The 16970-nt window shown below is 39.4% G+C and overlaps 1 protein-coding gene and 1 non-coding gene across 4 annotated transcripts in view; one reads left to right on the top strand and one right to left on the bottom strand.

Moving 5' to 3' along the window:
* The window catches only part of LOC132912228 (ankyrin repeat domain-containing protein 6), a 137718-nt gene that overhangs the window by 94173 nt on the left and 26575 nt on the right, over positions 1 to 16970 (top strand). The gene's annotated exons all lie outside the window — the stretch shown is intronic.
* On the bottom strand, positions 5149 to 5268 carry Trnal-caa (transfer RNA leucine (anticodon CAA)). The gene is made up of 2 exons: positions 5231 to 5268; positions 5149 to 5193 (listed from the first exon to the last, which is right to left on the bottom strand). It is a non-coding gene; the product is annotated as a tRNA-Leu (tRNA).

Raw genomic sequence — 16970 nt, 5'->3', positions numbered from 1 at the left:
GAATTTAACGTAGCGAGGATGCGATTGATCGATTAATCGCAGGTTGAAAAGCGATAAAACTGGAATATTTAGAAGTAAATTCGAACGATTACGCAGGTAATTTTTGTCGTGTAATTTCAGCCGCGATCGTTTCACTTTCTCTTCTGTTGAAAAGAATCTCCGTTCTAATTTTTCTAACGATCTTTATCCAGTTACATCGTCGTATAGCTGGTCGGAAATTCCTATCAACGAGAGAAAAGTAAAAGCGCTGCGTATCTCGATTCCCCCATTAAAGAAGATTATCTTCATTAGCATATTGCGTATTTAAATTTTACTATCGATGCATACATATTTATATACTTATACACGGTGTTTCAATCTTGAAAGTCGCAACGTATCTCGTAGAAGGTTTAGGAATCTCGATGATACAGAGTGGAAAAAAAGTGCCGAGCCCTGTACCGTAGCCTTTCGGCTCGTTTCCACGGGCGTGTCGGAAAAACGACGACAGAGGCGATCCTTTTAATTAGACAGCGCCGCGCGAGTCCTGTGAACCGGCGTCGTTATAAGTGGCACCGAGAGAACACGGACACAGCAAAAACTAAAGTGGATCATGCGGCGTATCCTACAAAGAAAATCTCTGTCGCGAACATGGAAACCCGCATGACATCGACGTGGACCGCGCCGATCGACTTTCACGGTCAAGTATACGCTGCCATATGGGATTGTAAATGTGACAAATGAGTGGAACGGGACCTCTAAACGTTCAACGCGATCGAGAAATCGCGATTCACGCAGGATTCGTCTAATTCAGATAAACCGAAACACTCGTATTAGGTCTTTATATTATTTTATATTATATTATTTTTTTATATTATTTTATCGAATTACGTATGATCGATTTTATTCTATCAAGATAAACATCGCAACGTTTGACAGATTAGGTCTCGTATAAAGATGCGTCGTTGTAAAAGACGTGTCTGTAAAAGAAAGACACTTTCCGGACAACCTAACAGATCGAAATACGTTAAATACGATGGCTCGTTCTTAGACGAATCTTATGGAGGTTTCGTAATATCAGGATCAGGATGATCGAATTGTTAGACTCTTTCGCGTAATAGTGGCGACACAGCTAACCGCGTTAGTTAATAAACTTGTATGCAGGAAGATAATATCAAACGATAATATTTTTCGAATTAGCTTTTAGATTTTCAAGTGGCCGTTACGCGTTATTAAAATATTTTGCGTTAAAAACATGTTCGTACTAAGCGTATTTTAATTCCATTCTTTTTCAAACTTGAAATAAGCGATCATCTCGAAGCGATTATAATAATTTGGGACCCTTCTACGAGCAATTTTTCAGTATTCTTTTAATTCACCAAGGAGAAGGTATTTTCGAAGCGAGTTAATTGAGCCATCAGACAAGCGAAATGGACTTTTAATTTTGATTTCGTTGTGAAGGGTGCCGAGGAAAGTCGTAAAGAACCTTTAATGTCTGTAGATTAATAAGCACGGTGGCAAAAAGGGTTATTTAATTGCGGCCCATTGGTGCGAAATTATTGGATTATTACGGTTTTAAAATTGAATGCAATACAATCACGGCAATTAATACGCCGTTGATTGCAAAGATGTTTAAAATCTGAAGCAAACGGCTGATGGCACAAAAGCACAAAAGCGAGTACTAAAGTTTCTTTCGTTTCTCCTATATTTCCTGTGATTTCCAATTACTCGACTTTATTATTAAAGAACGTTATTATAAAACAAATCTCGAAGACGTCGCTGTTTAAATTGTAAAATATCTTTATTTCCGTTTAATCGTGTTTTATACGAAACTCTATCGTACAATACGAAACGTACTAAACGATATTCTAACGAGAAGGAAGTTTCTTATAGTTCCGCGTTTTAATTATGATTTTCTGATCTTTCTCATGTAATTTACTGTCAGTTATCGAGCAATTATCGTTAGAATATGCATCGTATACGTAACCTTATCTTAATCATCGATCGTACAACGATGGGATTCCGCGGATGATCGGTTTTCACGCGAAAATCGAGGATAGAAGACGCACGAGTCGTTTAATTAACGCTACCATGGAAACGCGGCTACCCCATTACGCGAATTATTTCGTATCTTTATGTGGAACGAATTAACTATTCTGTATTGCACGTTCACGCCGTTGTGAAAGCTTCCTTTTAACCAACGATCATCGCGAAACACGATGCAACATTCGTTGCAGTTGAAACGTCTTACCATAATCTATGCAATTAAAATACCATAGAATCTTTATGGTAAGTTGGGCGGTGAAATGATGCCTTTCCTACAAAATATTCATTCGCTATCCATTTACGCGAAAACAAAGTAAGTTTCCAGTCTTTCATAATTCGAAATAAAATTGGTGAGAAAAATGCAGTTTTTGAATGAAAAATGCAGTTTTCAAGTGGGAAGAACGTTTAGAGGGAAAGTGGGTACGTTAAGAAACTATCGAAAAATGTGGTCTTTATTCTGTGACCGTTTTGACGCTTTGTTTTGGCGAACCAGTTTTCCTTAAAATACCATAGAATCTTTATAGTAAGTTGGGCGGTGAAATGATGCCTTTCCTACAAAATATTCATTCGCTATCCATTTACGCGATAACAAAGTAAGTGAGTTTCCAGTCTTTCATAATTCGAAATAAAATTGATGAAAAATGCAGTTTTCAAGTGGGAAGAACGTTTAGGCAGAAAGTGGGTACGTTAAGAAGCTATCGAAAAAAGTGGTCTTTATTCTGTGACCGTTTTGACGCTTTGTTTTGGTGAACCAGTTTCTCTTAATTTTGTTTGCTCGATTTACCGCAATCTTCTTTCTACATCGGCGGTGATTTCAATTGTGGTTTCGCAGAAATCGCTTGCATTTATGGTTCGGCAAACAAACGTGTTCCTTCGAGCATTAGAAACGATTATACGTTAGTTTCCACGATAGGTATCCTGTAGTGGAAATATTTTTTAAAACATTTTCTGTGTATTATATCAACTAAGAACATCAACTTATAATTAATTGCGATAACTTGACACACTTGTTTGTCCGTGTATAAAAAAAATTTCAATTTCCTCCGCTTAATTAACAACTCGATCGTAAGTAAAAAAAGTGAAAAAACAAAATCGAAATAAAATATTCGCTCAGCCTTTAAATATTACAACGAGCGAGTAGTGGAGCTTCAATTTCGCGCGCAAATCATCTCGGCCTATATAGTTATTAGCCACGGTTCTTGCGAACAAAACCTCGCCATCCCCCTTTAGCTCGTCCAGCAATTCCAATTAAGCGAGTGCTCAATTAGTCGAACGGGCGCCCATGATCTCGCACACCGTAGGACGCAACAAACGACGCTAACAGTATCAGTGTCGGGCCAGAAACTGGTCTCTAACAACGAGGTGTCGCCGAAAAGCAAAAACCGCTTGAACTCGTACGCGGTTGTAACTCTTCCCCTAATGATACGTTGTCCGTCTAATTACCAGAGCCAAGGAATTAGAAGGGAAAGGTAAATGGCACCGGGTGATGCTGGTTTCGCGAGGATAGACCATTGCTTGTAGCTCTCTGGCTATCGTTGCTCTTTTCAGTAAACGTCGATCCGGCATCAATCAGAAGCAGCATGGTGCTCGTTAGTCGTGAACGCATGCCACGTGAAACAAAGTCCAGGAAAGTCGAGTCATAAGTCACTGGGCCGAATGACGTTTCGCTTTTAATCTAGGTCGATAGCGTGACCATAAGATCGGCCTCTTTCTCTATCCTTCTGTCTGCTGTTCAAGATGTATCGATTAGGCGACTCTGTTCCGTTTCTTCTTCTAGTCTAGGTCAGATGATGGACGAGCTTGCTTTGACTTAAACGTAGGAGTAGCAACGGTTGATCGGCATAGTCCGTGGACGTCGATATCTGATACGAGTCAGCTAAGTTGCTTTTTTCAGACCGTCGTCAATGTAAGTAGTTTTGCAAGATTTAACGATGGTCGCTGGAACTTCCGTTGATTCGGTCAAAGAAAGGTTTACGATTTTGAGTTGGCAGTCGACGACCCAAGGAAATCTAATTGATAGCTTTGGATAATGGTATCCAGAAATAATCATTCTAGCGAACAATACCTGAACGATCGGTCCTAACGAGGTTGTATATGTGTGACTTGTGTATATGTAATAATGAAAATTTAACGATCGACCTAGCATCGTATATTTGAAAGTCTAATAATTACTGCGTCGAATATTTATAGTGATTTTGAAGGATACTAAAATATCACACATCCCACTTCCTATGTACGTGTAATTGGAAATCCAGTGTTTGCGCGTTTCACGGTTTTATTTAGAATGGGACAAGGAACGGTACATCGGCGAGGAAATCGATTGCATCGATAGTAAATTTCATTAAGTGACAGGAGACAGATAACGCGACCCATATGCCAATTCGTTTCGCGTATTCGAAATGCCACTCTTCACGCTGTTTAAGGGCATTATTACAGGATAACCGTATGTTCGCGAACTCATTGTACAGGTCGTGGCTATTGTGTCACGGTGCTCGTACGTAACTACACGATGGCAATACCGTGTGGGAAACAACGGAAAAAATAGACGCGCCTAAAATAGACTGAACGGTAAAACGACAGAGAACACACTGGATCTGCACTCGTGATGTTAATCGTTGCATTATCTTGGAAACAGGAGAGATTTCGTAAGAAAGATTGTGAATCGTGCATTACGTAACACGAATTGCCTACCAAGATAGCGGTTAAATACGTGTAGTTACGTCGTTACATAATAAAAATGTGGTTTTGATTCTTGACACGATTTAATTTAAGAAATAGAACTCGTTCTTCGTATTGTAGTCATTTGTACGTATAATTATACATACGTATACTCTGTGATACGAGATAATATTCCAGATAATTTTAGTAATCGCGATATATTTTCGTTAACAAAAAATCGTTTAATGCTTATCAATCTGCAAAGTAATAGCGATTATATCAGGACGTATGAGATAAAAATAGAAATTAAAAAAAAAAGTTTGGCAGCAGTAGGATTCGAACTCGCGACGAACTGGTTGCGCGAATATCGCCGTGTTTGAGTATAACATAGTTTAAAATAATCGATAATTATAACGATATAATCGTATTCAAATGTTTGTTATTACATTTAAAAAATGCAAAAGAATTTGTCAGAAGTGGGATTCGAACCCACGCCCTCAGAGAGGACCAGAACGCCCGGAACTCAGTTTTGAACTGAGAAGGTGAGAACCTTGAGTCTGGCGCCTTAGACCGCTCGGCCATCCTGACATGTACGAACATTCGTTCACTTTATGGATTATGACGACCTGAAACGAATCGATCGCTGTGGTTATACGAATAATTATTTTACGAAATTTACGCAATATTAATTTACTCTGAATGCAAATCTTAATTGAATAAATTTTTTATTCCATGTAACCTCGTATCATTCGATTTTTAGTGTCGACTGCGTAGTCGATGTCGGTAGTTCTTGTTCCACGTACTTCGTACGATTATTCGACGCATCGAATAACGAATAAAAATGACTAAGGAATAGTTTTTACAAATAAACGTTGGGATTTTACACGCTATTTTTTATTCGTTGTTCGAAATAAAATTTGTCCAACTCTGGTCTAGACCCATCACTACCAATACTATACATATAACGTAAAGTATTAATAATATTATATTTACGTATACAATACGATATTAGTAACGTTAAATCATACAATCGTCAGTCTCAACTCATCGCTACCAGTACCATATGATAATACTAAAAAAGAAAATAATATATCTATCTGTACAATATAACTGCATTAGTTCGAGACGGCTGGATCGTCAGCCTCAACCCATCGCTACCAATACCACTCGTTCTCATTCGTTCTTATCTGAGTGCAAAGACCCAAACGCGGTACCTCTTCCGTCCGAAAAAAGAGAAGAAGCCGAACGTTACAGACGAAGCGAAACGATACAGGAGGAGGGCACACGGTGGTTACGATTCATCGTGCACGTTCCTGGGGATCTCTGGCGGCCGAACCACCCACAACTCCGACAATGGCGTGGGAGCAAAAGAGGTGTCAGTGGCCGTGGCATATCTCGAGTTTATTATACGGGTCGACCCATCTTACTGGTTAGAATGGCCGTATCGAAGACGCGGTCGTCATTACGACCTCGCAAGAGGAGGGTTTCTCGGATGGAGCCTATTTTACGAGCCACGAAGAATCGTCCCCTGGAAGAAGTTTCGTTGGTATCCGGCCGTATTACTCAACGTCTTATGGGATCGTACGGGGGGCTCGTAAATCTCGCCGAATGATTGAGCGAACTACTAATCCGATATACCTATTCCAACGAAAAAAAGAAAAAAAAAAGAAAAAATGGTAATTCCTGGAAAGTTAAGGAAAGATATAACGCGACAGATGTGCTGCGAGTGGAATTCAAAGGGAAGATGGATGTAGATTCTTCGGACGGTAATTTCTGAAGTTCTTAATTCTTGGGTTTTTCAAATTATGCTACTTGGAACTTCGGAAATTTTATGATACATTCGGTCGAAATTTCTTTACGGGTATCGATGCTTCGTTTACGAATTTTAATAATTCAATCGCGGTGTTTATGATTCCTGAAGAAAACGATCATACGTAAGAGGCAATTGAAAATAAATTCATATCTACAGAAGGAAATTGAGGGAATTAATCGTCGTTTGTTTTTATCACTGCGAAAAACAGGTTTTATGAAACGATCGAATCAATTGGAATTTAATTAGAGACGCTTTAGAGGCAAGCGACGATAGTCTCGAGTGAAAGTGCGACGACAGAAAAGAAAAACCGTCGCCCTGGCGTACATGGAATTACAAGCGCGATAATTAGTCGTGAAAGTGTATCTGTAAAAAGTGTCTCATAAGAGAGGAATGTCTTTTCGTGCAATTATTCTCGGAAAATAAGAAAGAACGAAAGAAGAAGGACGTCAGTGGATATTTCCTCGTTTATTCTTCGTCATAATCGTGTTATCAATCTTCTGACTGCCATACGATCGAGAGAAATCGCGGTGACGTGACCGCTGGAAAAACTGTGTCTAACCGCGTCGATACTCGATACGTACCGTAAACTCGCGTCGCACTTTTATCCAATTAACTTGACGCGTATCTCACGTTGTCTCCGAAGCACCGGTGTTATTTTACACCAACCACTGGCCCAGATTTCTCTGCGCTCTATACGGACACACTTTAAAACCCTATTCGGTAGGGTTAAAACCACCAAACCGTGCCACGTTTCTATTTCTATACTCAAAATAATTCTAATCTCTCTCCATATCTGTCGTACGAAAAAAAGAAAAAAGAGAAAAAAGAAAAGAAACATAAATCGTGCCATGAGATTTCCATCGAAGCAGCCAGTAGTTCCCTTCTCCGTTATTTCATCGCACGGATCCTGTTGTTCAGTTTCGACTTTTCGCCACGGTTCCCTTGAAAGCGAAAGAGGAACGCGTGGATTTATACCAGCAGGAAACATGGAAAAAATATCTGTTCCTGTAACGTGACCGACGTGGAATGCCAAGATCTGGCTGGTTCACGATCAAACGGATGAGAGAATCTGCAGCCTGGAGCTGCGACTAGACGCAACGTATGCAAAGATGTTATGCACCAGGCTATATCCAGCTGGCTACTTGCGCGTTCCGAGGTGAACAAACTCTCGCTGCTTTTCTTCCTCTTCTTTCCATATACCTGTCTCTTTTAATATTGCAATACTTATATTCATCTGTAGCGAGCTACGCTTATTTTATCACAAATAAACGGCAAACTAATAGAGTTTGCCTTCTTCTTTCTCCCGTGTTCTCCCAGTTAGATTGTAAAAACTGAATGAGGGAATACGCTTGGAAATTGTTGTCGTGCTCCGTGTAGCTATATGAGCTGTCATTTTCATTTACGGAATTAAATTGCAGATGCTAGATACACAGGGCTGACAGATCGATCGTGGGAAATTCGTTGCGAGGGTAATTTAGATTTGTATATTATGCGATAGAACGTTGATAGAAAGATCGTGAAATTAGTAAAAAAATATAATTTAATTATTTTTTACAGCTGGAGTAGAAGTATTTCCTATATGAAATAATACAAAAGATCTTCTTTTATTTCCAACATAATTTTCCACGTTCATTTGTTATAATTTAATTTCCTCTCTAATAGACTTGGAAGTATGGAAACTCGAAGAAAGAATAAATCGTAACTCTTGCGTAGACTTGCACGTGAGAGTCTACGTAAATAATAATATAACGCTATTCGTGAAAATAATCAGACACACCAAAGTAGAATGCGTATAAACCTTTCTCTCGAAGAAACAGCTTGTGCAACAAGAGCTTTGTATTCGATTTCACGAGACGACTATCTTTCGAAGAAGCTACGCTAGTAACTATTCATAGGTACAATTATTAATCCAACTGGAACGTTTATTCAAGCTCTCTAAATATATCGTCGATATTATATTATGCTATAGAAGCCGCGTACACATTCACGTACACGTAGGTATATTCAAAGCAGGATCATTTTCAAAGACGATAACCACTTATCAGGCTGGAAGTCCTGCGGGGTGGACGTGGTCATCTTACGGCGTATACGTGAGATAATGGCGAAGCTGCTGGCAACTTCTGACGTTGATTCTCTTTTTGGCCGTAAATCGGCGGCCCCTTAGAAGCCGCGATAAATTACTTTACGCCTGAATCGGGGCTAACGCCATGGAATCCCGTGGAAATGCGTGGCGTACAGAGTTCCTGTATAGCGTTCGTTTTGTTCGCGGCTATCGTTCCAAGTGGCTTAATGACTGTGGCACAGGAATCGGTAACGAGACCGAAGTTATGGTTGATAACGCGATTCTTTGAAAATTTTACGAACCATCTTACGTTTCTACAAGGTTTCTGCAAGTGTTCGAATACGTTCGTAAACAACCGTGCCTAATACGATCTAACTACCTGTCAATTACGTTGTTATCAGAATAGAAATACTCGAGGGGGTGATGAGAATCGGATGAATGTGCATTATGGTGTTGCTAGATCCGTCTAAACGGATACGCGTTGGAACTGGTTTCAACCTCGCACGGAACGTTTCGTACGCGGTTCCTCGAGCCCTTAATCCGACATGCAGATGCGTTATCCGGCAAAAGGGATCTTTATACCACTAGGGGTTCGTCGCATTATGCGCTGCGTATTCGCTACCGTAAATCTGCCAACAGGGCTCACCGGTTGTCAATTATTTCGTTATCAGCGTGATAAATCGACACTGTTCACCGGGACAATTGTCGATTGGCTGGTTATCGCGCCGGCTCCATCTGCCACTTGTCAGTTGTTCGCTCGACTTCGTTATCAGGTTAACCCATATTGATAACGAGCGGTGAAGAAGAGGAAGAACGTGTCGACACGCAACGGCGTACACTTTCGCTGCTACAGAAATTAGACTTTTGATTATCGATTGATTAAATTCCTCAACGAAACTTTGTTACTCATCGTCGATGATGAACACGTCATATTCGATTTGATTCTCTTCGAATCTTCAATAGCGATATTCCGGTAAACATGCTACAAACATAAATTGCAATCCTGATTGCAATTATGAAACAACTGCAGACGTACAAACGTACGATCACTGGATGGAATCCTTGCCACGCGTAAAACGATTTCGCGAATTCGAAAGGACACGATGGCAGTGTGTCAGGACCCCCTCGATTCTAATCTCCAGTACCAAGCAATCGCCAATTACCTCGTTATCAGACCGAGTGTCAGCCACGTAATACGAATAATAGTAGAAGCATCGGCCGAGATAAATCTGTATCAGTTTACCCCGGCAATGCCGCGCATTCGAACGGATGTGGTGGAACTGGTTTTCTTCACGGCGATAAAAGTTCCTCCGCGGATCCGTTGAACGGAAGAGGGACTGTTGTTTTGGTCGAGGTGCAACCGCTATGAAAAGCCTTCAACACTTTTATAAGAACGCTAAGCGTTTAAATACCGTGGAACGCTATTGAAGCCCGACACGAAACGAACAGACTTTAGAGACGACTTGCGTTTCACGGTGTCCATTTATTTCGCGATGACAGACGATTAAAGGATTTGACGAGGGGCGTGGATATGTGGAACGATCTTTCTGCGTATAACGTACGTTTTGGTTAAATAAGGATCGGAAAGTACAGAGTAGGAATAACAATGGAGACGCGTATGACATTCGAGACGGAGATTATCGTAAGATAATTTCAATTTATCTTAGAAATAAATCTTTCAGTTTTTATTTTTTAACTCTTTCTTCTCTCGTTCCTTCTAATAAATTATATTAACTTCAAGCGTCCTCTGTGTAATTCTGTTCCCAAGATTTTAATCGGGCTTTCTCACAGTTCCTCGTTGATGAGTCTAAACGATAGTAAAAAAATGAAAAAGTGAATTTTTTAATTTTTTTTTTTGTGGTCGACTAATTACAGCTTGTTCTACGAATTCTTGAAATCACTTTTTCATGAGAATTTCAAAATGCTTAATCACGGTTGAAAAATTCATCCGATCAATGGCTAAACAAATGCTTCATACACGATGAATTTTATTGGGCAATGGTCTGATTTAAGGGGGAACGATACGAGGAATAAACAACGTCGCGAGTAAAGGTAGTAGCTCGATAATGTCTTCACGGTGAAGCATGACGGTGCCAGGGATGTTAATGTAACCACGAAGACCAAGAACGACGAGGACGCCGACTAACTTGCGATCCCTGGTCGGGTCGTCGTGACCCGGCTTACATTAACTTCTGACTCCTTCTCTGCTTCTTTGCGTCTCTGTTCTCTTAAAGTCAGTTCACACTGCTCTGATAAGATCGACGCGCCAGAATGTCACGCGTCATAAATATTCCAATAAAACGTCACAGCTGCGAAAAGACCAAGCGAAGCAATTTGGTCGTATGCATTCGAGAAAATTGAATTTCGACGCGAGATAAATGGAACTGCATAAACGTTCAACCGTGGAATAGAAACAGTGAAATAATCGAAATGAATATTGCTCGAGGAATATCGATTCGGGCGAATAATAGATTAAGTCGAATCGAAGAAAGATTAGAAACTTAAAAAATTAGATTAATGGGCTGATTTATCAGCATCGGGGCTTCCGGGTGTGTGCAATGTCTTTACCGGTGTTCTGCGAGCATTGCAACTGGATAAAAATATTCTTGGAGGCAATGGGGTAATTTTCCTTTTGCTATCTTTTCAAATCGATTCCTTTGATTCTGTTAAGAAGATAATGCGCACAGATCTAGTGATTTATCTAGTGATTTATCCAGTAATTTCCTAAGATTTTTGAGGAGCAGAGTCACCTAGCATGGTAGACGACTGCCATTCTCCATTCGAAATCGTTCTCCGCCTTCTCCTTGGTAAGACGATTTCTCCGTTATTCTATCAGCGCATAAATTGTTTCCATTTAAACAAAACAAGGAAACTATCTATAAAATATATGAATAGAGGAAGGAAAGGAAGGAATTGGTATTTAATATTCCTAGCAACCTGCAACTTATCTTAAAGCACACTCGCGCGTGAGTAGATTGAATATAAACTAAACTTGTTTCTTGAACATACATATTTATATTTTGCATAATAAAAAGTTGAACGCTTCGTATGGCAAACATGGCGAATATGGAAGATTAAATTTTTCAATATGCAAAATAATAAATCTTACGACGATACGAATGTGTTTCTATTCCTTTCACGTGTGGGTAGAACTTTAAGATCTATAAAAGGGTTCTGTTGCTCCGTTGGCATGAAACGCACGCATGCATCAGCGGACACTCGACGCGAGTTCACGTGCGTGTCTTCACTTCCTTGATCTCCATCGAGTCTCTTGCTACGCTCCTTGCTTAGGGCTGACAGTTATTATACGCTTAATCATTGTTTATCATTCCATGGTGTTTACAGTGCACATAATCCTGCCGTAAGAACCGCGATACGAATCGCGTTAATGGTGTTTCTAACGGGAAGACGATCTTCATTCATATTTTTATATCTTTTATGATTAGAATGACACTGCCTCTCTTCTCTTCCATTATGTTTATCGTAGTATTTTTACGGATGAGAAATCCTACTCGTTATCCTGTTTGTCGACGCAAGTTCAAGTTCTCTATGGAAAAAGCCACCTTTCGATGTTCTTTCTTACTTTTTTTATTTCATATCTTCATATTTCAGTGTTTCATATTTTCTAGGAAAATAAACGAACGCATATTATCCATATCATCCATAACAATCTGCAATCAAATTCCGAATAATATAATTTTCCTCCACCAGTCGCAAACATTCCAAATATTAAACATCTCTGTGACTCGTTGCCAATCAGCAGATTGGATAAAGTCACTGTCGGGCATCAACGACCTGGACAAGAATCCTGTTCAAATTAAATTCCGCATAAAAAGTCTCTCCGCCAGTCCGAAACATTCCAGATCGTAATATAAACGCGTGAAACATAAAACGTCGAGGAGCAATTCTCAAATGAAATTCTCGGTTGGTTCGCGGATAAATTCCTTACGCCACGCTGCCGCACCGTACTTCGGCGTGAACACCGTCTTAATCCCCCGTGAGATTGGCCAGCCGGTGAGACGAGAGTAAATCGTTGACATTGCGATTGACCTTTGGCAATCAACCGGTGACCATTGCGCAGCCGACGATACTCGCGGTTGTTTCATTATAAAGACACCGCTAATCAAGTACGTCCGATCGCGAGATGAGATGCAAGCTGGTCTTCTATTAGCTGTGCCAGAGCCAGGGTGGAGATACGTCGTAAATTGAATGCTCGTTCGCGAGGAAAAAATTCAATCTGGTAATCGAGGGTAATATTCTGGGTAATTGGATACAGAGTAGGTATTTAATTGACTGCCTGTTCTATACGAGGATTTGGTATCGGCGCGTTACGTGCTTCTTCCATAATTAACAATTTTTCTCTTTGTCCTATCTTTTCCTTTTCTTTTCTTTTTTTTTTTTTTTTGAGATTACGGTGGCCAGTTTTTCAACACAACGATAATTTGAGACATCAGAGCGAATACTTTAAGCGAAAAAATAGAATTTTCTAGAGTTAATCGGTGAACGTGGAAATTGCGTAGACCTTAAGAAAAACGTGGAATTGCTTTAAAGGACTAACGACTTCATTAGTACAGTTCTTCGAAATATTTACTGTTATTCGCTTTGTATTCCTTAAACGTCGTTGTGTGAAATTCTGCCGCCCTTTTTCCATCACAAGGTTTTCAATTTATCGCATTCGCTTACCCCGAAGACTACTCGTTAGCGTGTAAGTTACCGGGACTGAATTTTTTTATGACGATAGAGACGTTGCCCTAAAGCATTCTATAACCACATGTTCCAGTGCTTAATTTTTAATTCTTTAGCACGAGGCGAAGCGAAACGCGATCGTCTGCATCGAACAGCTAGCATTTTCTAACGGTAACGGCACCCGTTAAGCTGCGGTTACGGTTGACGGTCCTCAAGACCGGCATCGAGTTATGGTAATGCTCGCCGCGTAATCAACATGCGAAAAGGCTACTTATAGTGGCCAGGCTGATGTACAGGCGGCTTCCTGGAGAATCTACGACTACTTTCAATAATTGAAGCAAAGTGAATTCAGGCATTTGGATAGTATTAAGCCGTTGCATAGGTCCTAATCGTTGTTTCGAGGAGAAATGATATTATTATTTCAAAACGAAAATTTAGGATTCAAAACGAAAAGTAAGGATTCTCATTTTTTTCCAATTTCTAATAATATTTTACAATTCGTAAATTGCTTAATTTGAGAAAAAACGATAAATGTTATAAAAAGAAGACACGTGAGTGTCGTTGAAAAGATTTTTGTGACCTGACAACGAATCGAATAGAATCGAATTCGATACAAAATAGCCAGAAAAGATACGTGAACCAATGAAATTGTTGTTTCATTGAATTTAGGTTCTTCTCTGCGTGGGTGTTTGTTTAGAACCGCGTGGATAATAGAATTGGATGTCGAATGTGAGTCAACAAAAAAGCACTGAGAAGAGGGATGGGCTATAAAGATCCTTAGATTATATTTTTTTTTTTACGACTTCTAGATGTCGTAAATGTCAATAAAAGGAGGGTGATCATTTGGATGGCTCTGTACAAGATGGTCTATGAACCTGTCTCTATAATACAAGTATTTAAGGATTAAATGTCAAATGCGTATCAAATGAGAAATTTCTCCATAAAAGTCTCGGATCGTCTTGCGTTTCTCAAATAACAAGTATATCTCTCTATTTTCATATTTTTACGACTTTTACGGCAACTATCTGAATACTTTTACGCGTCGCCGTATTATTAGGTTGTTCGAAAAGTGTCTTTTTTATAGACTTTTACAACACGAAACCTAATCTGTCGAACGTTGTAATCTTTATCTTGATAGAACAAAATGATCATACGTAAAACGGAAAATGTTGTGCCATTATTTCCTTATAAAACGAAAGAAACTTTTCGGACGACCTGATACATAGGATCTATGCGAAGAATCGGACACATTCGTAGTATTTCATATTTAATTCTACAAAATTATTTCGCGATACTGACAATTAACGAGCATCGAGAACACGAGATCTTCTATGTATTAGATTAAATTGCCTGGAAACGTTATTGGAGCAGGATTTCAGTGAGAAGATTGTTTGCCTCGTGTATTAACGACGGGGGCAGCTGGTTGCAATTACTTCGGTTTCAGGGCAACGCGTTTCATTACCGCAAGATTGATCGAAACGAAGCTCCGTTTATTATTATAAACGTAGCTTATGTAGCTACGTAGGCATCGTGTAATTTGCATCGAGCGTACACATTTTCTTGGCCTCTGCGTGTAACAACGCGTGGATTTCGCGAAAGTGTGTCAATAATGAATGCGGCGAGAAGAATTATGAGAAGGATGAGACCGGTCCACGCTGAATAAATTAACCGGCTCGTAGCAGTTTCGATATAGTAAATGTTTTTTCATGATACCGGAATTAATTGCACCGGTTGTAAGAACATGGATCTTTGGCTTTCTTTAACGCGAGCCAGCGGCGTCGATTAAATCTCGACTTTGGTCGTTCCACCGCTCGGATTACAAAATCTTCATTGTAATCACCTATATTTCCATGAAAATTTTCGTTCACCCCGCCTTTTCGACAGGCGATGAAACGATCATAACTTTTGCAATATTTTCAGGTTGACTTTCCAATAGATTGCAATGTAACGCGCAACGGAGGATGTAAAATGCTGATAGGAAATAATAATAAATAATAACGAATAAATAATAAAAAAATAATAAATAATATTGATAATCTCCTCGAGGTCTTCTTCGGCTAATCCAATTGTAATTGCATGTTTTTCAACTGCACAAGGTATTTCGTATTTGTAACATATGGCACCCACTTTAGACATACCTCGTGTCACAACTTTTTACAGTCGATTTTTACACTTTATACAACTGTTTACCTGTACGAGAAATGCTGGAATTAGTCATCTTCGACCTGGATACATGGCATTACAGTCATAAAGTTTCTGAATTTTTCAAAGAATTGAAAATCAGTTTACCAGCTTACCATTTATCATTGCAGCTTTCTCGGCGTTGAAATTCCTTCAGCTTGTACCAACTTATAAGCTGTACGTCAATTACGTTCGATGCTCGATTAGATCAAACAGATAAACGAACGAAGTTATTCGAGAGATGTAACATCTGCTATCATCTCTCGTTGTGTCATTTCAGGTGGCAGTTGTTCTCACTGATCATGCGAACGATATCTTCAACTTTTTATCGAAAAATCAACTCCTCACACCTCGTTTCATTTTATTAGGTTGACAACTTTATTTACGTTTCACTAACGTAGACATTTCGAGGGACGTTCTAAAAGTTGTTTAAAGAACATAAAGATACGTATGTGTATCTGAATTTTTGAACGAAAGATAGCTATATATTTTATAAGTTACTTGTTAATTAGATATCTTTCATACGAAAATAATAACGCTCTATCAAATTTACTGCTCGATCTACGAAATATCCGTGCAAGAAGAATTTCTTCGACAAAATGAGATTCCAAAGTATATGCTAATTGCATCAAGCACAGAGACGATTATTATTAATACGTAAAAATTCTCGATGTATATTTATCTCGTAATATATTTCGCTGCTTCTGCCGATCTAACGTGGGTAACGTGAAAAATCGTGGCTACGGTCACGTTCGAAATACACCGGGTGATATTCAAGTTAATCGATTCCAAAATACACGTTAATTGCTCTGGAAACCAGTTTGGAATTTTTAATGAAACCGTTGGTAGGTACATACCGTTAGATTAATCGCTCGTTCGTTTCTCAAATAAGTTTAATTCCAACCCTTGAACATCGTCCTGCTGGTTTTTACCGCGTCGATGAGAGGCTGGTGTCCGGCGGCGAGCGACAAATTTAATTGTAAAATCGACGGAAAACTCGCGCGAAACCGTGTCCAGTTCGAAGATGATTAATCATCGTAATGGTCGCGTGAAATAGATTGAAGTTTCTACCTCGTTTTATCTCGTTCAGCGATGTTGGACGTCGTTGGAGAAAATATAGCGCAATGGCAGTGCGTCGTCGAGCTATGGGACAGAAAACGCGTTGCTCGTTAGAAATGCGAAATGATGGATGAGAAGCTCGAGATCGGTGACGATTGATACAAAATTACTTTCGTTCCATATGCAATGTCCCTCGAGATTTATTATTTTTCTTTTTGTGTACATCCTCGAGACACTGTTCTGTAATTCCTTAAAGAATTATAGGTACGAATTAATGTGACAGTTTCGAATGTAAAAAGAAAAATAAATTAGCTAGATGGGAATTGAATGTAGGAACATACGTGTTAAATTGACAGCTGCGATTACGGCGCATCTCTTCGTTATTAATAACGTCTCGATTTTTAATTAATAAACATAATCGAATTCATCAACTTCTTGTTTATTCGTTCCACGGTAGTTTCTCCCTTCCTTATGACGTATCTTAATTTC

Source organism: Bombus pascuorum, chromosome 1 (assembly GCF_905332965.1).
Source record: "Bombus pascuorum chromosome 1, iyBomPasc1.1, whole genome shotgun sequence".
NCBI lineage: Eukaryota > Metazoa > Arthropoda > Insecta > Hymenoptera > Apidae > Bombus > Bombus pascuorum.
Note: the sequence above shows the minus strand (reverse complement) of the source record. Positions and strands in the feature narration are given on the sequence as shown.